This window comes from Nymphaea colorata, chromosome 2 (genome assembly GCF_008831285.2).
Source record: "Nymphaea colorata isolate Beijing-Zhang1983 chromosome 2, ASM883128v2, whole genome shotgun sequence".
NCBI classification, from domain to species: domain Eukaryota; kingdom Viridiplantae; phylum Streptophyta; class Magnoliopsida; order Nymphaeales; family Nymphaeaceae; genus Nymphaea; species Nymphaea colorata.
This window is the reverse complement of record NC_045139.1, coordinates 12,790,481-12,815,621: the sequence shown is the minus strand read 5'-3', so window position 1 is coordinate 12,815,621 and position 25,141 is coordinate 12,790,481. Positions and strand designations below refer to the sequence as shown.

At 38.7% G+C, this 25,141-nt stretch overlaps 1 long non-coding RNA gene across 16 annotated transcripts; it reads right to left on the bottom strand.

Moving 5' to 3' along the window:
* Positions 1-909: 909 nt before the first annotated feature.
* LOC116248338 (uncharacterized) lies at positions 910-21,375 on the bottom strand. Of its 16 annotated transcripts, XR_007572386.1 has the most exons (13): positions 21,044-21,375; positions 19,771-19,932; positions 19,092-19,648; positions 15,746-15,833; positions 15,549-15,644; positions 14,198-14,289; positions 11,675-13,625; positions 10,968-11,093; positions 10,186-10,346; positions 10,046-10,089; positions 9,823-9,875; positions 1,685-5,438; positions 910-1,403 (listed from the first exon to the last, which is right to left on the bottom strand). It is a non-coding gene; the product is annotated as an uncharacterized LOC116248338 (long non-coding RNA). The 16 variants fall into 16 exon arrangements; XR_007572383.1 differs by having other exon boundaries at positions 10,968-13,625; XR_007572390.1 differs by having other exon boundaries at positions 10,186-11,873; positions 12,512-13,625.
* Positions 21,376-25,141: the final 3,766 nt, after the last annotated feature.

Here is a 25,141-nt window from a genome sequence, read left to right as displayed (position 1 = left end):
CATCTATTTCCTCCTGCTTAGCATGCTTCCATCGTAAATCTAATAAGGCTTGGTGGTGAGAGGTCGGAATAGTGTAACTAACAATAGCTCGATCAAACTGTACCAAACTTGTTCTCAAATTGTCCATAGAAACCAAGTTACAAATCGGATGCCTTGTGCACTGTTGTTAGCCCTTGTGAATAGCAATAGGTAGATCATCTGCAGAATAGTCATCATTCCTTCCTGAGTCAGCCTTATCATAGGAACTTACCTCATGAGAAGATGCTGGTGGGCGGTTTGAAGAGGGACCTTGACCCCGGGTATAGACTAGTGAAGGATCAAGAAAACAATCACCCGACAGTGGTTGAGAGGATGGGATAGTCTCAAGTGATACTGGGGGAATAGGAAGAGGAACAGACACGGGAGGCTTAGATGCAGTGGTACTTGGAGCGAAAAAATAAAGACGAGACTCAAAAAATGTAACATTCACACTGACAATCTCTTTCTTGTTATGGGGATCAAAGCAACGATAGCCTTTTTGATTGGCAGAATATCTAATGAACACACATTTGACAACTTGGGCAGCAAGTTTATTTTTGTTTGGGCCCAAGATATGTGCAAAGCAAGTGCATTCAAATACTTTGGGAGGTATATGAAATAATGGTTGATCTGGATATAGTATTTGAATGGGGATGCGTTCTTGGATAGCAGACGAGGGCAATCTATTGGTGAGGTAGCAAGTGGTAAGAATGGCATCACCCCAAAAATAGGCAGGCATATATGAGTATGCAACATGAGGGTGCGGGCCACATTTAGAAGCTGTCGATGTTTGCTTCAGAAACACCATTTTGTTGATATGTGTGGGAACATGTATATTGTGGTTGAATCTCATGATTGGCATAAAATTGAAGTAGAACTAAAGATTTAAAGTCAAGAGCATTATCAGTGCGAATATTTTTTATAGTAACACCAAACTGAGTTTTTATTTCATTGACAAATTTCTGAAGGATACAAATGACCTCAGACCTGTCCCGTAACAAAAATACCCAACTGGCTCTAGTGAAATCATCAACCAGAACAAGGTAATATCAGAAACGTGAACGAAAGGAAACTTTACTTGGACCCCAAACATCAACATGAAGAAGATCAAATGAACTTTGACTCGATGGACTCTGACTCGAAGGGAAACTACTACGTGTATGCTTGCCTAACTAGCATGCATCACATAAGAAAGACTCTGATGCAGAAATATCTGGAAAGATGCGACGAAGCTTGGACACAGATGGATGACCCAGTCTGAGATGCCACTGCAAAGGAGAAGGCTTCGATGTGAAAGAGGATCCAGCAACATCTACATGGACGGAAAGGAAATAGAGCCCCTCGCGTTCATGGCCGCCATCAATCATCTTCCCAGTTTGTAAGTCCTGAAAAGAACATGAACCAGGATAAAAAATGACTCTACACTGTAAGTCTCTAGCCAATTGCTTAACAGATAGCAGGTTAATAAGAAATCGAGGAGCATATAGCACATGTATAATGGTGCCAAAAGGTGTGAGGTAGATATCACCGCTGCCCAAGATAGGGGACAACTTGCCATCAGTCAACCTGACGTGCTATGGTATAGTGCACCTGGTGAACGATAAAAACATTTGTGGCTTATTACAACAATGCCTGGATGCTCCTGAGTCAATCATCCATATCATACCTGGGTCACTGGTAGGGGCACCAACAGAGAAAGCCGAGTCTATTGCAGTTGTGTTGGTCGAAGCAGGGGTAGACCTTTGATCTAGAACCAGCTCATATTCTTCCTTGCTTAAGTTGAGTGAATACCCTGAACCAAATTTCATAATTCAAACCATCAAGTTTGATTGTGGTTTCATATGAAAAGGAGTTAGCAGTCATCTTATATTCAATAGAACTTTCTGACCTACTACCATCAGCCATAGTAGGAAACAAAAAAAAACTGACACACGATAGTAAGGATGCAAGTATGCAACAGTCAAATACCGAAGAGAAATATATTTCTACTATCCTCAAAGATCATACAGGCATCACATGATAGATATCAAAACAAATCTGTAATCATAGGAACTACCCACATCTAAACAGCATAACAGAGAGTAGTATGATGGATAGCAAACAAATCTGTAATCAAATCTGTAATCATAGGAACTGCCCACGTCTGAACAACATAACAGAGAGTAGAAGATAGATTATAGACTATTTTTTTTGTTATTCTTGGTCGACTGCTATTGATTTCCCTTTTCTGCTGCTATTTGTCAACTGTTTACACCGTCAGAAATTGAAACAGCTGTTGTTTTCAGTTTCCTCACACACTGTCAATGCAAATTCTGCTTTCTGCCGATTGTTTACACCTTCAGAAAACTGAAACTATTGTTGTTTTCAATCTCCTCACACACCATCGGCAGAACATCATCCACTTCAAAAAAAAAATCCACATTCATCATGCCTCAAACATCATAAAACAGAGATCTGCTCCACACGATCTGTTTTTCCTCAAACAGTAGCCACGAGATCCACTTAAGGATCTGATCACGCCTTCCACATAGGCGTGATCAGTCCTTCTCGACGCAGCACACCCAAACTTTATTTCTTTACCGCCTCCCTGTTGGTGGGTAAGAAAAAATAAAGATGGGCGACAAGAAGAGGAAAGAGAAAGAAGCCGCCAGAGGAAGAAGTAGCCGGAGAAGGAGAAGGAGTCGTCGAAAAACTTACTTGGTTGTCGCCGGCGGTGGAGGCTCTGATACCATGTGGTAATCAGAGACAGTGAGTCATTTTTCTTATTGATCCTGTAACCCTAATCTCAGGTTAAAAGAGATTAGGGTAAAGACTACATATTTACAATTCCAGTCCACTAAAATATTAGAAAACAATAAGTAGTCCCTAGTCCACTTTCTAATATTACAGAAAGCCTCAAATTGACTGTAAAAAGAACTTTAACAGATCTTAAGTGACATTATGAAATTAAGTGGACTGGTTCTTGTCCCCCCTCTCCTCTCCTCTCTCTCTCTCTCCCAAATCATATTGTAGAGCCTGTTTGATAACTAGAGAAGTGAAATAATCTAAAGAAAACAAGACTCAAAGAAAGGAGAACACCACAGCTAAATAAGTTGCGTTTAGTGGCTCAGCAATGTTAGAACGCCATTGTAGAAGGAGCCTTTATGGCGTCAGCCAGACAGTGCCATAGAGGTAGATTTTATGTGGCACTTGTGGAACCGCGCCGTTAATGTTGAAGTACACAATGCACACCCGACACCATTGAAATGGCGTTTTTTTATGGCCTTGACGATATCGCTGTAGACGATAAGTTCAAGTTCCTCTTCATCCTTTTTCTTCTTCCTCCAATGATTTTCTACCTTTGCATTTGATATTCTTCCTCTAACTTGTGTTTTCCCTTTTCTAGAGATTGCTTTTGCAGAAAAGCGTTCCAACCCATTCCAGTGTCGCTTCTGTAGAGGCTCCATTTGCGACAACATTGGTATGCCCATACCGGACCAAATCGACAATCTATTTCTAAAGTCACCACAGGTGAGCATCATCATCTTCTTCTTATCCTCCTCCTCCTCTCACATTCTCCTTTCTTCTCTGCTTCCTCCCATTCTCACATTTCCCCTCTCTTCCATTGCAATGTATATCTCAATGCAATAGAGAGGGGGATGACAGCAGTTGAGTTTAGGACATTAGTTCTATATTCTTTATGTGCATTGAGTCTTCTTTTCACTGCAACAAGAAGACGATTGACTGTTGAGAGATGACTAGAAAAATATTTCGAACTGACCTCCTAATCATTTGGCCTTGGCCTTGGTCTTTCTTATTGATTTGGTGAAGCAACAACAGCTACAACACCATGAAGGCAGTAGTCGTATGTCATCTCGGGAGGCTTATCTGAGACAGGGTTTGAACACAAATCCTGTTCCTACATAACATAAAGGCAAAGTGACCTGAAACTTATCTGAGCAATTATATAATGTTCAAGAAGTAGGTGTACCACCCAAAGAGCAAGTGGACTTCATTAGTTTTATCAATTGAATGCCAAATTAATCAGCGTTAGGTTTATCATTAGTCCATGTACTTGTTAAGAGCATGTTATAATTTCAAGCTCTGATGCATCTAATTTGTTTTATGGTGGCCGCTTATGAGGTTTCAGCATAAACAAATGAGCTTGGATAGGAGCAACTTGGTTTGTTTACTAGCTTAACTTATCGGATGTTTGGATACAGATGCAGGATCCTAGTATTCTTTGTTCAGATTAGGTTCTGATAGAATGTGAAGTGTTTAGTTCATTGCACCCTTAGCCTGAGTTCCTTTTACCTTTCTCAGTCTAGCAACTGTGTTGGTTTTTTCCTAAAAGAAAAATTGTTTAAAAATTTGATATGTGACAGTCATGGTTTATCTTGATATTTAACTTGTTTTTTAGCATTAAGTTCAAATTTTGGGTGCATGTTGGAGTCTGTATACATTTGTTCGAGTAGAGATGAAATTGGGTTAAAGTACTTAGAGATGAAATTGGGTTAAAGTACTGTAATTGCATGTATGGAAAAGCACTGGAAATAAGTTTATTAAAGGGAAAAATGACTTGATCTAGATCTAATTTTAGTTCCTAAACTGACAACTAGTCATCTGGTCTCAGTCAGCCAACTAGTCATTAGCTGTAAGAAGCACATGGCTTCACTTCTGTGGTTTAGGATTAAGCATGAAGGGTGCATTTATGAGCACTTCTGAAACTCGAACCTACAATCAAACACCCCCAACAACAACCTTCATTAGCCAAGCAGCAAAATCAAAGTTAACATTTGACTTCATACAGAAACAGATTGTGTTCTTGAAGAGAATTCACAAACTGGAATAAATGTTCAGTTGCCTGGTTGTATTCTTTTTGCCTTTATGTCTTTTTGCTGATGCCAAGTAGGTTCTATTCCAAATATCAATTTTTTTGTGTTTTTCTCCTTTTCGCATATTGAAACTTTTGTTCTGTCTGTTCTCTTGAGTGAATAGGTTTGAGTTGGTCATACGTACCATAAATTATTCTTTGAATCGATTATGGCTCTACTTTTAGCAGTTTCTGGTCTAAAATAGTTGGAACAGTTACTAAGCTTGGTTTGTCCCAACCCTTGATCTCTCTTTGGATCACGAATCATGGAATTCCAAACCCATATTTTTCATACATGCATGGGATCAACTAATTTTCAGTAAACAAGGTTTTCTATAGGATGTTTTGAGCAATTCCAAAAAAGAGTATTCCAGCAAATTTTGCTGTAACATGCTTAAGTTGATGCAATTACAGTACAAACCTCAGAGCTGCACTGATGCAGGAAACTTTGGGCCTTGTTCCGTTGTCCCTCCAATTTGTTGTTGATATTAAAGATATTATGATTTGTGGGCTTTTGTCAAAAAGACAAATAGTAGAAATGGGATGGAGACCTTCGTACTCTTCACCTCTTTCACAATCCAAGGCCACAAACTAACAATACTTTATATTTCATAAATTGCAACCCAACAAGAAGTGCAATACATGTGCATGAAATATGCTTTATTGGAATTTTAAAGAAACTGCAGTATTCCATACAAAGGTTGAGGGAAAATGTGCAGAATAACCAGAAGAGAAATGTTTCAATGTTTCATATACACTGAATGCTTGACAAGAAAGAATGGAATGCCACGTGAGCTTCCTAAAATAATTTCCTTGGTATGAAAAGTGTTGGAATAGAACACTCTACAGAGTTAACGGATTAATGGGGGTGATCTATGTGAAGCAAAAGTAGGCAAATCCAAAGCTCGAAAACACTGTTTATAGATAACTATGGCCTCAAACGTACGCTACTCTAACCAACTTAATGAATGATTATAATGTCGAAAAATATCTCCACTGCTTTTGGTTAAAAGGGATTTGCTGCAAGTTGGTATTTTTGGAAACTCACTATATGCATACTTGTACATAAATATATAGGCAAGTACATTTTTTCCCTTTCTACTATCCTTGGTTCTTGATGCTTTTGCATGGTCACCTTGTTCGGCTTGATATATATATATATATAACATTGGTGAGTCATCTCTCTCTCTTGATATATATATATATATATATATATATATATATATATATATATATATATATATAAAGAGAGAGAGATGATTCACCAATGTATATGTTTCAGAGGCTATATATATATATATATATATATATATATATATATATATATAAAAGGAAGGTCACACTTGGATACTTGGATTGATGCATGCCTTTTGGATTTCTACCATGGTATGTCACTTTTCCCCACCTTTGCTCTTGATGAATTCCTTCTTCCTTGTGAGTTTCTATCGGTCAATTGGTTTGATATCTATGCTCCTCCTACCGAGAGTGGGAAGCAGCTCAAGTTAAAAGTTAAAATTTTGATGCTAAAAAATTGTTTCCATAGGATAAATAACGACAGTTTTAATACAACAGTTTATGATGCCCTTAGCTTTTTTGCTATGAAACTATGTGCTTGTCTCCAAACCAGCGAGCATAGGTCTATTACCTGGCTATTTGCTGATAAGCTCCTACTTAAAGCCATTGTAATGAACAACATACCTTTCAACTTGCTTCAATCAATGGATTTCAAAAATTTTATTGCAGAAACTACAAACTTTAGCTTAGGATATATTCTCTCAAGTAGTGAAATAACAAGGAAAAAACTACTAGATGAACCAAAGAAAGATGTTCTATCATATGTTGATGAAATGAAGAAAGCATGGGCACAGTGTGGATGTACAATTATGTGTGCTATTTGAAAAGACATGATTAAGAGTGTATCATACATAAACTTACTAGTGAGCTGCCCAACAGGTGTCATATTTTGAAAGGCGACTCATGAATAAAAAGATCCTAAAAATGCAGAATTTATAATTGACTTTTTATCTTCAGCTATAGAAAAAATTGGGGCAAAAATGTTGTACAAGTTGTTATACATAATGGAAGCAATTATAGAAAGGCGAAACATATTATTGAAGGAAAATATCCAAACAATTTTGCCATATCTTGTGTTGCCATTGAATTGACTTAATGCATGAAGATTGATAGTTTAAAGGCGTGGCAAAGCATGCAGTTTGTCAAGTTCATATATAATAAGCAACAAGTTTTAGTATAATGAGAACTTATACAAAGGCAGAGGAGTTGAGGAAGCCTGGTGTGACTAGATTTGTCTTTCAATTTATTTGTTTGGGTTCTATCTTAAAACAAAAAAGATGACCTCTATTTTATGGTTGCCTCCAATGAATGGAGATGTGTGGAAAAAGACACTGAAAAGAATGATGCGAAAGAACTTATAAGTCTCATTCTCATTCACAACGAAGATCTTTGAAAAAATGAAAAAGAAATAATCAGGCTTGCTGAACCATTAGTAAGAGTACTGAAGATGGTACGTGAAGAACAAACCACTATGGGTTATTTATCTGAAGCACTTGATAGAGCTAAAGAAGCTATTAAGAATGCAAAGTGCAAATAACGATAGGAAATTAAAATATATGCCATATTGGAATATAATTGATATTAGATGCAATCATAATTTGCATAATCCGAAATATGCAGCGACAGTTTATCTAAATCTTCTGAGATTAAAGATGGATGAAGAAGTTCAAGAAGGTTTGGACTTACTAACAAAAAAACAAATATTCTTGCTCATGAGGATTATGCAAAAATGGGTCTTGAATTGATCAAATATCACAACAAAGATCTTATATTATTTCATGATGGGTTAACCATGCACATTATTAAAATTTCTCATCCAAGTAAGCATCTCGAGCTAAAGAAGCTATTAACAATGCAAAGTGCAAACAACGACAGGAAATTAAAATATATGCCATATTGAAATATAATTGATATTAGATGCAATCGTAATTTGCATAATCCCAAATATGCAGCGGCAGTTTATCTAAATCTTATGAGATTAAAGTTGGACAAAGAAGTTCAGGAAGATTTGGACTTACTAACAAAAAAGACAAATCTTCTTGCTCATGAGGATTATGCAAAAATGGGTCTTGAATTGATCAAATATCACAACAAAGATCCTATATTATTTCATGATGGGTTAACCATGCACATTATTAAAATTTCTCATCCATGTAAGCATCTCACTTTTGATAAATTTTTTATGATTAGTTAAATATTTCAATTACAAATTTAGAATTGTATAATTTTCAATTTTGTTTGGTTGTTAACTTTAATTTATGTAAGGCGTTTGGTGGGAGATATTTGGATCTTTTGCACCTACGCTTCAAATTGTAGCAATCAAAATTTTAAGTCAGCCATGTAGTAAACTAGTTTGTGAAAGAAATTGGAATGCATTTGAAGTTGCTAATATGAAGAAGAGAAATAATTTTTTACCATATTGATTAATTGATGTGCTATCATTATTATGAATATGCATTTGCAAAGCATGACTGCAGAACTAAACAAGATACATGCAAATCCATCTATATGGACCATGTGAATTTATTTCTAGGAGAAGAAAATGCAGAGGTTGGGTTGACTTCAAATTTAAAAGAAGAATAAGATAATGAAGAGTGCAGATACAATAGAACAAATTGAAACGACGACTATACTTCATGAGATGAAGATTAAAGATTGATATGTTTCTTTTTTTTCTTTTTCTTTTTTTTTTGTAGTGAAGAATGACGTGAATTGTGTTGTAAAGCCAAGAGGGCTATAAACTTGATGTTACTTATGTATTTCTTTGAGTACTCGTGAGTCGTGATGATTTTTAATTTTTTTTGGTTATGTACTTTTTTCACGTTGTCTTATTAGTTTCTCATATATTTTATTTTTTCCTAATTTTTATTATTTTTTAAGATTTTCATTTTTCCCATTCTTTCAATTCAAGCTTGTGATATTATACCCATGAAAAAGCTCTCCATTTAAAACTCCAAAACATTATTTATGACTATGAATCAAACTCCATATGAAATGAGAATGTCCGTATGAAATGAAAATGTCTTGAAGATCAAGAAACAAAATGAAGGAAATAACTGGTATGCAAACAAATGATGAACCAACTCTTAGATGTTGAATAAATCCAAGAAATAGAATTTCAAGGTAAATTCAAACCATGAAATAAAAAAAAAAAGCTACTACAAATTGGCCTTTCTGTTAAAATCCATATTTTATAAATTCCTATGCAGTCAAAATTCTTATTATTTACTACTATCAAAACAGTCATATAGAATCGGCTTGTGCATCAGAATTTCGTTGCCTTATCTGCTAAAAAGCAAACATTTCAATTTTCTTATTATAATATTATATAAGGATACTGAATGGGCTGATTATGCTTAGTATTTGCAAAGTTAATGAAACACTCAGAATCAACCACTTCAAACCAAAAGAAAAAATCGAGGCATCTCAAAAGTAAAAAAAGGAAAAGGCGCTTTAAAGTCGTTGTAAGCATTCATTTGTGAAGACCTTTTTAGAAAATCATTGCCTCTTGATTCTAATAATTGAGAACATTACCATGGGGAGAAGTTAATGACAGCAAAACTTATAATGAAACTAGTAAAATCTGAGAAACTAATGAATGCCACCACTATTAACTAAGGAATATTGGCAGAAAATGAGTTACCTGTGCTTCAAGTTTTCAGAGTTACTAATATGAGCACTTAATTAAAAGTATTTGATCATTTTAGTTTGGACAATTTAATAATGTTAAAGAAGCTGACTCATCTGACAATGCCTATAATAGCATTTATTAAAACATCCATACAAGGTGGGCTCCCTTTGTCACGATAGAAAACCACCACAAAAACATGTCACCAAGGATTTCACCATTGTTCCTATGAGGGTTAGGACTAGATTACCATGAACTTTGTTCAAGAATCACAGCTTGCACGAGGCTCCACTTTCATAATTCCTTCACAACCAATTTCAGGGTCAAGAAATCCATGGAATTTAAACAAGCAGGAAAAGATGCTAAAAAAATTTTGAAGTCCAGCAAAAAACATGAAAGAATAGAAGGAAACATTCTCCTTGCTATTTTTTTAACATTTGCAATCAAAGTGAGTGACAAATCTAAAATAATACCTCACTACACATTTAGGGCTCAATTTTTTTGTCTTGTTGGACTTCTGTTTGAGAATATAAAGGAAAGATTAGAGAAGCTTGACAAACACTAACAAAAATCATAATGGTGTAAATTATACTCACAAAACTCTCTCCCTTACCTTCTCTAAGCAGTCATACATCAGGAGCTTAAAAAAAAAATTAGGAGGAAATCCACAATGAAAAGCAGCAACTGTTATTGATTATTGCATAGGCATCTTATAATTGGATCTTGCAGTGTTTTATCTTCCCCTTCTCCGAAGCCATAACAATGTCCACATATCTCGAAAAAATTTGGAAAACAGCAGGAATCAGCAATTGGAAGGGCAATAGTCACTTATGGAAAGGATATTTTATACTAACTTTAGGGAAAAAATAAATAGGAACTATTCATTATTCAACATCAACAACAAAATAGAAAAAGAAAAACTCATAATATAGTTATGCAAAAGCAGGAAGAATTTTAGTGGAGAAGGAACATTGACAATGATAAAGCGGCACATCTTTGAGGACAAGAAGAGGAAGCTGCGAACATCAATTAATGATGAGATTGAGCAGCAAGTCTTTGTCTAGGAGAAGAGAAGGAGCAAATGATAGTGCTGAACAATATTAACATAGAGAGGGAAAAGAGGAACTGAGATATGCTGCCTATTGCTTTCAATTGTTTTTTCTCTTCCACTTTCTTAGAGAGAAAGAGAGAGAGAAGAAACTATAGATACACACGACATGACAACACAGATGCAAGTAAAGGAGAGAAGAGGAAACAATGGAGAAGAAACTATCTGAGAAGAAGAGGAAACCTTAGACCAGTCGAAAAAGAAAAGCAATGAGATAAGTTGGAAGATGACGAAAACCGAGAGAAAGGAAATGTGAGAGAGAGAAGAAGTAGGGATGCATCACCTACCTCTTCCCCACACCAGTACTGCTTGCCTAGCAGCCACTCTTCCCCGTGTTGAAGCTGCTTTAAGATCGACCTCCATAAACCTCCTTCTCAAGCTTAAACTTCTCCTCCCACAAACTGTAAAATATACTGTCGAAAAGGGGAAACCTCCCACAAAATAAACTTAAATCCAACAAAAAATCTCCACTTTTAAAAATTTCATAAATCCTGGTTACCATGCTCTTACTTATGGAAGAAATAGACGGATAAAAGCTTTAATCACAAAAGAGAGACAGAGAGTGAGATGGGGACCCGAGTTCAGTCAGCTCGAACTCGGCTCGACTAAAGGAAACCACGAGCTCGGCTCAGCTTGAGCTCGAGAATAGCTCGACCACAGCAGCTCAAGTTTGACTCGGCAGTCACGTGTTGAGCTCGAGCTCGACTCTTAAGGCTCAACAAAGTCGTTTGATACTCACATTTACTTACTGAGCTCGAGCTCGATTCGATTAAGTCTCGACACACTTGTTCGATACTCATTGTATAACTATATTATGTCATCATGGTGGCGATTTATTTTTTTCCCTTCTTAATCTTATACTTTTGCTAATCACATTAAGTCACATATATTTTATATTCTTGGAGATGCTTCATTAATATAAAATTTCGCTGTATATATATATTATATATATATATGCTTACTGATAGGAACCCCTTTGGAAAGTTGAGCTCACCCGATATAATGGTGGGAAGAGTAACATCTCCAAAGGTAGCGGCTTTCTCCTCTAGATGGTTTCACTCGATACAATGGTGGGTAGAGTAACATCTCCAAAGGTGGCGGCTTTCACCCGATACAATGCATAGGCATCTTATACTTGGATCTTGCAGTGTTTTATCTTCCCCTTCTCCGAAGCCATAACAATGTCCACATATCTCGAAAAAATTTGAAAAACAGCGGGAATCAGCAATTGGAAGGGCAATAGTCACTTGTGGAAAGGATATTTTATACTAACTTTAGGGAAAAAATAAATAGGAACTATTCACTATTCAACATCAACAACAAAATAGAAAAAGAAGAACTCATAATATAGTTATGCAAAAGCAGGAAGAATTTTAGTGGAGAAGGAACATTGACAATGATAAAGCGGCACATCTTTGTGGACAAGAAGAGGAAGCTGCGAACATCAATTAATGATGAGATTGAGCAGCAAGTCTTTGTCCAGGAGAAGAGAAAGGAGCAAATGATAGTGCCGAACAATATTAACATAGAGAGGGAAAAGAGGAACTGAGATATGCTGCCTATTGCTTTCAATTGTTTTTTCTCTTCCACTTTCTTAGAGAGAGAGAGAGAGAAAGAAAGAGAAAGAGAAGAAAGAAACTATAGATGCAGACGACAGGACAACGCCGATGCAGGTAAAGGAGAGAAGAGAAGACAATGGAGAAGAAACTATTTGAGAAGAAGATGAAACCTTGGACCTGTCGAACAAGAAAAGCAATGAGATAAGTTGGAAGATGACGAAAACCGAGAAAGGAAACATGAGAGAGAGAAGAAGTAGGGATGGAACACTTACCTCTTCCCCGCACCAATACTGCTTGCCTGGCAGCCACTCTTCCCCGCGTTGAAGCTGCTTTAATATCGACCTCTGTAAACCTCCTTCTCAAGCTTAAACTTCTCCTCCCACAAAATGTAAAATGTACTGTCGAAAGGGGGAAACCTCCCACAAAATAAACTTAAATCCAATAAAAGATCTCCACTTTTATAAATTTCATAAATCCTGGTTACCATGCTCTTACTTATGGGGTAAACACGAGCCGAGTCGAGCCCGAGTTCAGTCAGCTCGAACTCGGCTCAACTAAAGGAAAGCTCGAGCTCGAGAATAGCTCGACCACAACAGCTCGACTCGACTCGGCAGTCATGTGTTGAGCTCGAGCTCGACTCGATTAAGGCTCGACAAACTTGTTTGATACTCACAGTTGCTTGTTGAGCTCGAGCTCGATTCGATTAAGGCTCGACAAACTCGTTTGATACTCATCGTATAACTATATTATGTCATCATGGTGGGGATTTATTTTTTTCCCTTCTTAATCTTCAACTTTTGCTAATCACGTTAAGTCACGGATATGTTATATTCTTGGGGATGCTTCTTTAATATAAAATTTCGCTATATATATATATATATATATATATATATATATATATATATATATATATATATATATGCTTACTGATAGGAACCCCTTCGCAAAGTTGAGCTCACCCGATACAATGGTGGGAAGAGTAACATCTCCAAAGGTGGCGGCTTTTTCCTCTAGAGGCCAGAGGGCCTAGCTGCTTTGTCATTGGACCTTATAAAGGTGCTGGAGATGATCCAACAGTAGAAGACATCAGCTGGATTCCTCGTTTTCCCTTTCAACTGGAAAATGATACTATGACACAAAATTCACCCGTCTTCTCTTCTAAATTAACCTAGCAAACAATTCTCTTCCTACCAACGAATAAAATATTTAAATGCAATTTCTTTTGCACAGAACATCAACTTAGTGGGTATAATAGTGTCTTCGAGCCATACTTCCCACCCACATGTAGATATTTCAGTGTTTCTGTGCTAAGCAAGTTCACCATAAACATAGGCTCTTCTTTTATGCCTCAGCTGGCTTCCACTTGAGACTCCACCTGGAGATAATCTGTTCAGAAAAAACAAAGAGAAAGGCTGATAACAGGAAACAAATAAAGAGACATCAAGAAATGTTGAGATATGAAAATTTGTTGCCTAGATTCATGAGCCCTCAGATTCTGCAAGGAAAACATAATGCTTAGGGACTTCCTAAGTAACAGAAGATATTGTTAAGACCACCAAAGTCCATGAGTCTCAACCTCAGTCCTTGCAGTCAAGACATCCTTAAACTGCTTCTCAAAGGGTGCTGACCAAGCACAGCCATGCATTCCGATAGAAAGTTCAGAAAAAATGCAGGCCCAGCCCTTAGTAGGCTAGAGCTACCCTGCTTTACCAGCATATGCCTGTTCAATTCTGTTACCAAGCCAGGGCCAAAGGCTTGATTGCCAATCAGTCTGAGAGATAGAGAGAGAGAGAACTACATACATGCACACACACAGAAGTTCTTCATGGAATTCAGGGTACGTACATGCATGCACACAAAAGCTCTTCACACAATCATGAAGATTGGACATTAACTGACATTTTTCTTCAACAAACAGATTGAGGAAACAAGTGCTATGGTAAGAAAAAAAGACTCACCAACAGAATCAGATGCCTTTCTTTGGCCACTTGGTCGAGCGCCCTTTGAGAGTGTTGACTCCACTAACTTAAGAACTTCCTTGCCTATAGTACTGCAAACATGTTTAGTTGCAAACTATGTCACATAGGTACGGGTACGGATGCAAGTACGGGTGCCGGTGCACGTACGGGTACGGACTATTTTTAAAAAACTTGAGTGCAGGGTACGTCCGTACACACACATGCACATACATATATAGAAGTTAAAATGAAGAAAAAAGAGGGAAGTGGCACATTAAAATGAGGGTTTCGAAAATTTTAACGTTAAAATGGTTTAAGTTAAACTGTAAAAATCGTTAACATTAAAATCGGACAAATTTGGACTTAGTCAAGTTTGACCAAGTCTGAAAAAGGTAAAAAAAGACCTTGGTTGCGTTGACCGCACCCGGTACGGTCAATGCAGTACCTTGCCATACCCAGGGCCGTAGTACCCGTGCCGTGTGGAGTACCCGTGTGACAGAGGTTGCAATCTAAGTACACTAAAAATAACAGGTTGATTATCCCAACTAAAACAATTGCTCAAATACAAATTTATTTGTTGCTGCATGAACAAATAAGCCTAGACAAAATAGTTGGAATCTTTGAAAGAATCTTTGCAATGAGAAATTAACTAAAAAAGTAGAAAACATAGATGACCAAAAATAAAGTTTATCACAAATGCCTAATTCAAGCATCGGATGCCAGCACATAATGGTTTGTCAACTTCCATATCTGATGTCCACCTAGATTTTGAATCCAATTCAAGCACACAAACCTGTCAAAACTGAGCCTAAATACCTGAAACATTTCATTCCCTGATTGGCAATCTCGCACACACACACACATAGAGAGACAAAAGAGAGAAACAAAGGAGAAAGCAAGAAAGAAAGAGACGGAGTATTGGAATGCAATAGAAATTAGCAGAGATCATTCAATATGCAGACAAAGAAGAAAAGAAACCTTCATCATCCTCTTACCTGCTTGGCCCCTTGCATATATACAGAGGTAGTTTCTATAACATGAACTTGCTTCTTCGGAACTTATGAAATACCTTACTGCTGATTAGAACTTAAATTCTATATCAAATAGAAGTGTGATGAATGACCAAACAGATTCTGACCCACAAAAGACAACATTAGGCTTTTCTATTTTGTTAATCCACACTCTTAAAAAGGAAAATCTCTCCCCGTCTCATACTTGCACATTTACAAATGATCACCAACAGAATATACATCTATCCGCACACATGTACAAACAGTACACCAGAAAAGCACTAGGCTGAATAAAATGCAGAAAGAAAGGAAGAGAGAGAGAGAGAGAAAGAACTACATACATGCACGCAGGAAACTTGCCCTCTTTGCTGTAGGCAGGAACCTTGAAGGCTGAAGTAGAGCTGCCGACTACGATAGGAACCTTGAAGACTGAACATCTATCCGCACACATGTACAAACAGTACGCCAAAAAAGCACTGGGCTGAATAAAATACAGAAAGAAAGCAAGAGAGAGAGAGAGAGAGAGAGAACTACATACATGCAAGCAGGAAACTTGCCCTCTTTGCTGCAGGCAGGAACCTTGTAGGCTGAAGTGGAGCTACCAGCTGCGACAAAAACCTTCAAGGCTGAAGGGGGCAGAGGATTTAGGAGTTAGGTTAGGGTTTGCATTTGGGCACAAAAAGTTTCAAAACGAGAGAGGGAGAACAAGGCACAAAGTTTCAAAACAAGAGAGGGAGAACAAAAAGGAACACTGAAAAGTGAAAAGCAAGTTTCCCACCTGAGACATTTTCGAAAACTGGTTTTTCAATTAAAAAATGAGTCGGTCACATTTTCGAGCCAAGTTGAGCTTTAACCGTTCAAGTTCAGTGAACTCAAACTCGACTCGATTAGTTGAACGAGTCGACTAATAAACTCGAGCTCAACTCGTTCAACAAATGATGTAGCTCGAACTCGCTTACGAGTCAAGTTTAAACGAGTCAAGTTCGAGTAGCTCGACTCGTTCTTCACCCCTGGCCATAGGCCAACATTGTTACAGTGAGAAGACACTATGCAAAGTATTTAACATTATCAAACAAAATTTTCACAACAAAAGGAATGTCATTATTGTTGAAAATAATGTTATGACCTACATGGTAACGATATCTGTGGAGGTAAAGTCACAAACAAAAATAATAATGTTATTATTATCAACAAGGAGGGTCATCAGCTTGGTATTACAAAAAAATTCGTTCGAAATTTCTGTTGGTCTTCCCAATTTGGTCTCTTAAGTTTGAGGGAGGATGGAAATGGAAAGCATTATGCATAATATGAAACATTATTAAACAAAATCTTGCCAACAAATGAAGGTTATTATTGTTTATAAAGATAATGCCGCAACCTATAAAGAAATTATATCTGTAGTGGTAAAAAAACAATTAAAATAATAATAGCATTGCTATCAATAAGGAGGGTCATTGATATGGGGTTGCAAAATAAATAAGGAAAATTATTATAAAAAGAGAGTATAAATATCAGGTCTTGCACTATTGATCCTTGAGGCCAATGGTGGTCTTCCGTAGTGGAAAACCAAGTTAGATCTTCTACTTTTGTTATTTTTTTATTTTATAAGAGCATCCAAAGTGTTGCAGGTAGGTTTTCTTTGTTTTTTTTTAAGCCAAAAAAAAAAACCTTGACTAGTCAATGAAAGTGACATGCCAGCAAAAATGTACTAAATTGCTAGCCACTAGCTTACTTAAGTAGATTTTGACCATGTTGCCTATGCTTTCTAATGCAAACCTACTAGGAAAGAGTTCCCATGCCATTTTATTAAGAGCAAATTAAAAAATAATGTAACTCACTCAGCAGACTCCTCACACAGGCCTATAACAATCAGGCCAGAGAATCCCAATTCTCAGGTAGAGAATTTCAGCAAAGGGGCAAGGATCCTAAATTCTCACGTATATCATATGTATCATATTAGTATTCCCAGTTCAACAATATCATATTAGCATTCCCAATACCACAAGGCTACGATCCTAAATTTTCACTAGGCACCATGGCACTACCACTATGCCAAAAATGTCTTTTAAGGAGACATTCTTGCCGACATGACATGGGCACTATATATTTAGAGAACTTCTTGTAAGGGGGCTGCTATATTGCCAGTTGTTACTATATATCATATCAGCTACCAAATTCATAGAGGATGGTGTCCATCTGTGTCCAAGTCTAATTTCCCCAATCCAAAGGCTAAGGCCAGATCAAATGGTTAAAATTTGCAAGATTGAAGTCTCTAGCTCTTACAATGTCAAGTACCGACTTTAAGAAATCTAGGTAGAGAGAGGTGCTACTTCACAAAATTATTGATCAGATTAAATTGATTCTAAACATGGCAGGAAGCAACTTACCCTAAAAGCACAGCCCACAGCATAGGCATGAAAGCAATCCTAATTAAAGAAAAATACACAAAAAAAGCCTGGTTCCAATTATGGTTTAAGTTTAACTAGGATGCAATGCATAAGAATCATAGATTTCTTTGCAATAAGCAAATGTCCAATATTGCACTGAAAATGTTTGCTGCAAACAGTTTTATATGTACTGAAAATGGTCACAAGAACAAACCTTATTAACACACAGAATGCTGCATTAATAAGAAAATGCACATTAGTGTACATACTGTACATCATTAAGAAAAACAATGATGCTTCTGATTTTACTTCGAGTGGCCTGTGGTTTGATGCCATTTGATTATGTAATGCTTCAAGTATCTTCATTGTTCAGAATAACCTCATATTTTTCCCTTTCTGTTAAGAGTTTGTGGTGGCTATTAAGATGATAATCTAATTTATTGCCTAGTAGAACATGTTATCTTCATTGTGCAGGTTTAGATGATAATCTAATTTGAAATGTACAATAATGTGAATTTTAAATCCCTGTGTTCCTAATTCAAGAATATGCTTGCACGCGTGCACGTGTGTGTGTGTGTGTGGATGGACACTTCTGTACTGCACAACTCTTCAACTAATTTATTGAATAATCATGCGTGGTTCCAGCCTAGAAATATTCACATTTCACAACTTAAGATATGCAAATGCAGCTAAAAACGACAATGAATGTAGATAACAAGGCAAGCCTTTGATTTGAGCCAATGCCCCAAACCTCCCACCACACCATTTTGGTGAATGGTTAATGGGCAGAGATGGCTACTGAGGTTTGGGTATTTCCTTTTCCATCGAAAAAAGCCGTTGGGAGTGTCTGTTGGCAGTGCAACTGCCTTATCCTCCCACTGGAATTTCGAATTTTTTTGGCAACAATGGTGACCGTTGGCAGTGCCACCTACTTTCTGGTTAGTAGTATGCTTTGCTGTCATCAAGTAATTAGGACATTAAAGGCCAATCAAAAGGAGCCACAATTGTGTGGGCCCCATAGCCAAAGGCAGCCATCTCATAAAAAATGTTTTGCAATGATATGTATATGCAGGATTGTTGAATTCTACCGACCAATCATCTATCCAGATGTCTTATACGTGTAGAATGTGCCTCCAATGGACGGGTTGCCAAATGTGTGTATATATATATATGTGTGTGTGTGTGTGTGTACATATATGTATATATATATCCACTGCAAAAGATTTTCTGCTAGGTCAGGAAAGAGTGACAAGGAGGTCATTCATTTATATGCTGATGTGGGCAGATTTTTCCCAACAATTTTGTCTAAAAAACGGAAAAGGTCGGCCAATAAATGTATGGGTTTTGTTACTTGTGTATGTCATATGTGCATATGATGTCCAAAGGTAAGGCAGAGTCATGTCAGGTGGCTAGGTCTCGACCCACAACATATAAATTAGCATACGTGCAACAAAGAAAAGCACCTCAAATTAAATGCTTACGCTACCTAATACTTACTCTGTCTAATATGTCATGCTCATGATTGAAAGAAGCTTGGCGATGGGCTTTCAGTTTTTTCGATTTTTCTTCTGTGCATTCCAGGCGTGGATAAATTTCCATCATATCCATTTGAATTTGTTCTTAAAATTCAACCGTCTGCCTCTTCTATCTCCATAAAAACTTGACATTTTCAAGTATACAGCTAGCCGCTGCTTTGGTTAATCAAACGCCCAAACTCAACTGGAAGCATACACAATCAGTAGCATATGCACCCACAAAGTTGCAAAGCAGGATATTGAATACTAAAAAGCAAGATTTCCCCAAATGAAATGGAAAGGAAAGTCTCTACACTCCGAGTGCCCCATCAATGAAAGTAGACTCAACTACACATATTAAAAGCAATTACCGTGTCCTAGTCCTTTTTAGGTGAAATGCTTTTGATAGTGGACGCTCCTTCCTTCCCCCCTAGAACATCTTCTCTTGTTTCTGCCCTGTACTTAAAGATTCATAGGCTCAATATTGAACTCGAAACCTCCTTCATTCGAGACCCCTTTCATTTTGAGAAGCCAAACCACCTATGCGGGCACGAAGATCTATCATACGTACTGATGATTTCATTCACCATTGTGAAGAAGAGAAAAACAGGAAAAACTCACAACAAAAGCAGAGTGAAAAACGGTGGACCATTTCAAGGTACCTGGTGGCGGTGGCGGTGGCAACAGAGGTGGAGAAAGAACGCTGCCAGATGATATGGAAAAAAGGATGGCTTCTTGAATTTCCACCTTGTCACCGTTACTGAGTTAGCAAAACTGCAAATCTTCTGCCTGATACAAGCCTTTCACCTCGCTCAAGCTTCTGCCTGATACAACACCGATAAAACAACCGTGTTACTGCTGCTATCTCACAAAGCAGACATGGAGGACTTGTATAGCGGGAGTAGTGGGAATCGGAAGACCGAATCGCCCTTTCATGTTGGTAGTCGTTGGGTATTCTCAAATGATAGATTTTCCCTCGAAAGGAGTGTTGAATAAGGCTCGGCACCAGGCCAGCCGCCGCCAGGTACGGGCTCGGGCTGTGCGGCCTGAGAAAAAGGTATTTGGGCTGGCCCGACTCTTGGGCCGGATCATATGGGCCCAATAAGCTCCATTCGAGTTCGGTAATTTATTTTTTTAATTTTTTAATTAATTTATATATATATATACAATATTTTATTATCATTAATTATATTTATGTATTATTTTATATTAAAAAAATATTTTTAAATTTAATCTAGTCGAGCTCAAGTCATAGTCAAGCTTAGATTTTCTGAGTCAGGTCGAGCCTGATTTTTAGATGTAGGGCTTGCCTAATGCCGAGGCTTAGTGTTGATAATGCCGAGGCTTAGTGTTGAGGACGCAAGTAGCTCGCAGTTCCGATCTGTTGGTCTCCTAAACCACAAACCTTTTCTGATTTAGGCCCTCTTAAATGGATCGGACAACACTAGATCCGGTTCATTTAGAAGATTTGGTAGCGGTGGAACTCATACACTAGAATCAGTTTTCTTTGGGCACGAGGACCCTATTTAATAAAATTACATGGCTGTGTTTGTTATTTCCTAAAAAAAGATAGGTACTCATAAAAAAGTGTTTCATCGAATGGAGAAGAGGAAATGAAAAGCCTTTTGCGCCATTTCCTTTTTCTGGAACATGGTCGGCTCCTTTTTCCATTTCACGGTCTTTCCGTGAGGGAGAAGAGCTGGGTACTACTGATTAAGTTTCAAAATATATGTTGATTAAGTTATTACGATCATGATTGTTATATTATGTTTCATAGTTGAAATTCCTCTCCAATCGCCCTTCCCAACCCTCTGCACCCCAAGAAGAAAGAGCCTGTGCTCTTCTTCTGTACAATAGGAAATCATACCCAAGAAACATCGGTCTAGTTTCATGTCATTAACATCAGAAAAAAGAAACACCATGATGAATCTGTACCTCGCTTTCTTTCCGGAGATCTGTTGGAGGCATGTCCGCTTTCTGCTACTGCTGCGGCTGATCCACGTGCTCGTACTGCGATAGGTTGCTTATGGTGATACTTTTGCAAAAGATCTGCAGTCACCACACACACCCCGAAGAGCATGAACCCATTTTCAATGCATGTTCAGCAGTTGTGCCCATCGTTCAGACTAACAACTGTGAGAAGACACTGGTGGTAGAAGCAGCAGCCGCCACAATGCAAACAATGCAGAGAGAATGAGGGAGGTCTAGAGCTTTTTATGTCGATGGTCCTTCCTGTGCTTTTTCTTTTTGTCCTGCCTTTTCTTTTCCCCAAGTTGGCTGCGCGATCGGAAAGGGTGGTTGAGTCTTCTTCACAATAACGATTGCCAAAAAAAAAAAGAAAGCTGATTTGTCATCGTTATCTTAACAACTTGGGAAAAAGACCAAATAGACCCTTTCCCATCGCTGCAGCCAACTTGGGAAAAGAAAAGGCAGGACAAAAGGAAGAAGTAGAGGAAGAAGCCACTCCCTCCCACCATCGTCACATAAAAGCTCTAGACCTCCCTCATTCTCTCTGATTGTTTGCATTGTGGCGGCTACCGCTTCTACCACCAATGTCTTCTCATAGTTGTTAGTCTGGGAACGATGGGCACAACTCCTGAACAGGCATTGAAAATGGGTTCATGCCCTTTGGGGTGTGTGTGGTGACCGCGGATCGTTCCGCAAAAGTGTCACCATGAGCAACCCATTGCACTACGAGCACTTGGATCAGCCGTAGTAGAACGTGGACATGCCTCCAATAGATCTCAGGGAAGAAAGAGAGGTACAGATTCATCATGGTGTTTCCTTTTTCACCTTTTCTTTGTCTAGATATAGATATATGTGGATGTTAATGGCATGGAACTAGAACTATGTTTCGTGGGTATGATTTCGTATTGTAGGTGTACCTTGGACAGAAGATGAGCACAGGCTCTTTCTTCTTGGGGTGCAGAAGGTTGGGAAGGGCGATTGGAGAGGAATTTCAGCTATGAAACATAATATAAAAACCATGATCGTAATAACCTAATCAACATATATCTCATACCCTTTGAAACTTAATCAGGAGTACCAACTTTTTCTCCCTCAGGGAAAGACCGTGAAATGGAAAAAATGAGCCGAGCATGTGCCCCAAAAAGGAAATCCCACAAAAGGTTTTTCATTTCCTCTTCGCCATTCGATGAAACATTTTCTATGAGTACCTATTTCTTTTAGGAAATACCAAACACAGCCATATAATTTTATGAAAGACAGGCCTCTCTAAAGAAAACCGATTCTAGTGTAGTGGGCTGGTGTGAGCAGTGGCTAAGCCTGGGAACCGGGCCAGGCAGATGCCGGGTACCCAGTACCCGGCCTGGTTCGGGCCGAAGCCTGGGCTTGGAAAAATTAGTTATCAGGCTCATTTTATCGGGCTCGGCCCGGCCCGTTACTTTAACGGGTCAGGTTCGGGCTTGAACCTGTTACCGTCGTTGGCCTGATGAACATGACTACCTAAAAAAAAAAAAATAGAGGTCAGATCAAAGGCGGTAGAGAAGGAAGGTTGTGGGGAGGGAGAGGAAGTGGAGGTTTCGGGGGATGAGGAGTCCGCCATAGCCAGCAGAGGTTGGTGGTGCGAAGTGGCAGGTGAAGAGGACGCCGGCGGAGTGGAGGTTGTAGGGGATGAGGAGTGCACTCTGTTCGGATTGGGGTTGGGGTTGGGATTAGGGTTTGGGTTTTTAGAAACTTGTTGTTTTGTGGGTCACAATCCCTTCGGCTGTTTCCTCTGGTGAGTCCTTTGATGATGACTCTGCTTCTTCATCTAACTTTCTCCTCCTTTTATCTCCCATCTTTCTAACAACCAAGAAAAGGGGAAAAGAACCAAGAACACAGAGGGAGAGAGAGGTATGTCTCCCTTCCATCTCTTCTACTTCTATCAAACTACAACAGAAGTAGTGAGTCTCACTCTCAACCGCCAAGGTAGACAACATCCTGCTTTTGTTGTCTGTCTTGCACAACAACCTCACATTGCAACCATATGGCCAACAAGAAACCATGGAGTGTTCACTTTCAAATGAAAAGCGGGGGAGGAAAGAACAACGGAAAAAGAAGGGAGAAAGGTTTGAAAGTGAGACCCTTCACGGCACGGCAGCAGCAGGAGGCCCTTCACGGCAATAGCAGGAGGGAAGCCCTGGCGTGGCCGGACACCAGGCCCATCAATAATCGGGCCGCTCGGCCCGGCCCGGTTAGAAATGGGCTAGGTCTCAGGCTGGCTCGATAGTGTTAAGTGGCCCACGCCAGCCCATTAAAGCTCCCCTTGAAATCCCCTTGAAAAGGAGCTCCATTCAAGGTCAATGGCATGGGTTGCCCATGCCAGACTTCGGCCGAGCCCATACAAGTCTCGAGCCGCACAACGAACAGCACAATTAGCAGCTTCAGCCTCCAGCCGTTTATTATGGCAGTTACGAAAAGCATCCTTTCCCTCTGCCGCGGTTGCCATCGCTTCATCGCTCCATCATTCATCAGGGATTCAGAGACCGGCCGACTCCGACATTGTTTCTCCCACAGCTATGCCACTGAGCCGGGTGAATGTTTGCCCCCATGCCCCAAATGTCGCTGTGCTGCGGTGGTGAGATGTGAGTGCTTCCTCTTCTTCTTCTGCTTCTTTTTGAATCTTGAGTTCATAATACAGTCTCATAGACAATTTCACAAGAGCCAAAGGGTGATGGCCAATGGCCCAATGAATGCTCAGTATGGCTCTCTCCCTCAGTCTCATCTCTCTTCTTCTTCTTCTTAGTTCTTCGTATGATAATTTTGATTTGGACGTTTCTATTTAAACTTTTTGCTTATTGTTTTGGGAGTTTAATTTGCCCCTTTTATTACTAATTTTGGGGTTTGTGGGCACTTGGCAGTGAAATCAAAGGACGGCTAATAATTCTTGCAAACAGAGATTTGATTCTGGCTAACTTCATAGGTTTGTTGCTTTAGTTTGATATAACTAGGTAGCAGAGCAGGTCCTCTTGCTGATTTGTAGTTTGCTGCTTGCTAAAATCTTTTCCGTATGGAAATGTGTAGGGGAGTTACAGACCGTATTGTTGGCCGTTGCCATTATCGAAGCATATCAGCAGAAATAGAGTTCATTTTGAAATCTCTAAATTATCCATTTTTTCTTCAAATTGACTGAAATGTCCCTTACATTAGGTTGGTATATATGGGTGCAGTTGAAGATTTTGCACTACTCTATCCCATAGTAATGGACATAGTCAATCTTTAGTATCTAAGCAAAATTTTTTCACATACTAGTACCCCACGGTCAAAAATTTCTGGCTCCACCATGGGTGCTGTCCAATCCATTTAGGGGGCTAAATCATAAAAGGCTAGTAGTTTAGGAGACGAACTGATTCGAACTATGAGCTACTTGATTCGCCTTGCATCCTCAACACTCCCTTCGAGGGCAATGATTGAGCGAGGTGAAAGGCTTCTATCGAGCATAAGATTGAGCAAGGTGAAAGGCTAGTACCGGGCAGAAGATTTGCAGTTTTGCTAAAATTGATGTTGGATTGATACTATAGAGAGGAGTAGTGGAGGAAAGGGAGGCAGAGTTTGAGAGAGCAGATAAGGTCTCTCTCAGTGACAGTGACAAGCCGGAAATTCAAGAAGCCATCCTTTTTTCCATATCATCTGGCAGCCTTCTTTCTCCACCTCTGTTGCCACCACAGCCGCCACCAGGTACCTTGAAATGGTCCACCGTTTTTCACTCTACTTTTGTTGTGAGTTTTTCCTATTTTTCTCTTCTTTGCACGATAAGAGTAAATCAGCAGGAGACGTAAAATCAGCAGGAGACGTTAAAAATAAGAACGTCTCAGCAATCACGTTCCTTGATGAGAGTAAATCAGTTGGAAACATTAAAAATAAAAACGTGTCAACAAGACGAGAATTTAGGAACTAGATTGTTGGAAGCGTTAAGGTTGGTGACAACAAAGATAAGAATGTGCTAGAAATTAAGGAAATTGCTGGAGACGTTAAGAATGGTGATATTAACAACAAGAACGTTTCAGCAAGACGTGATTTTAGGAATGTGCT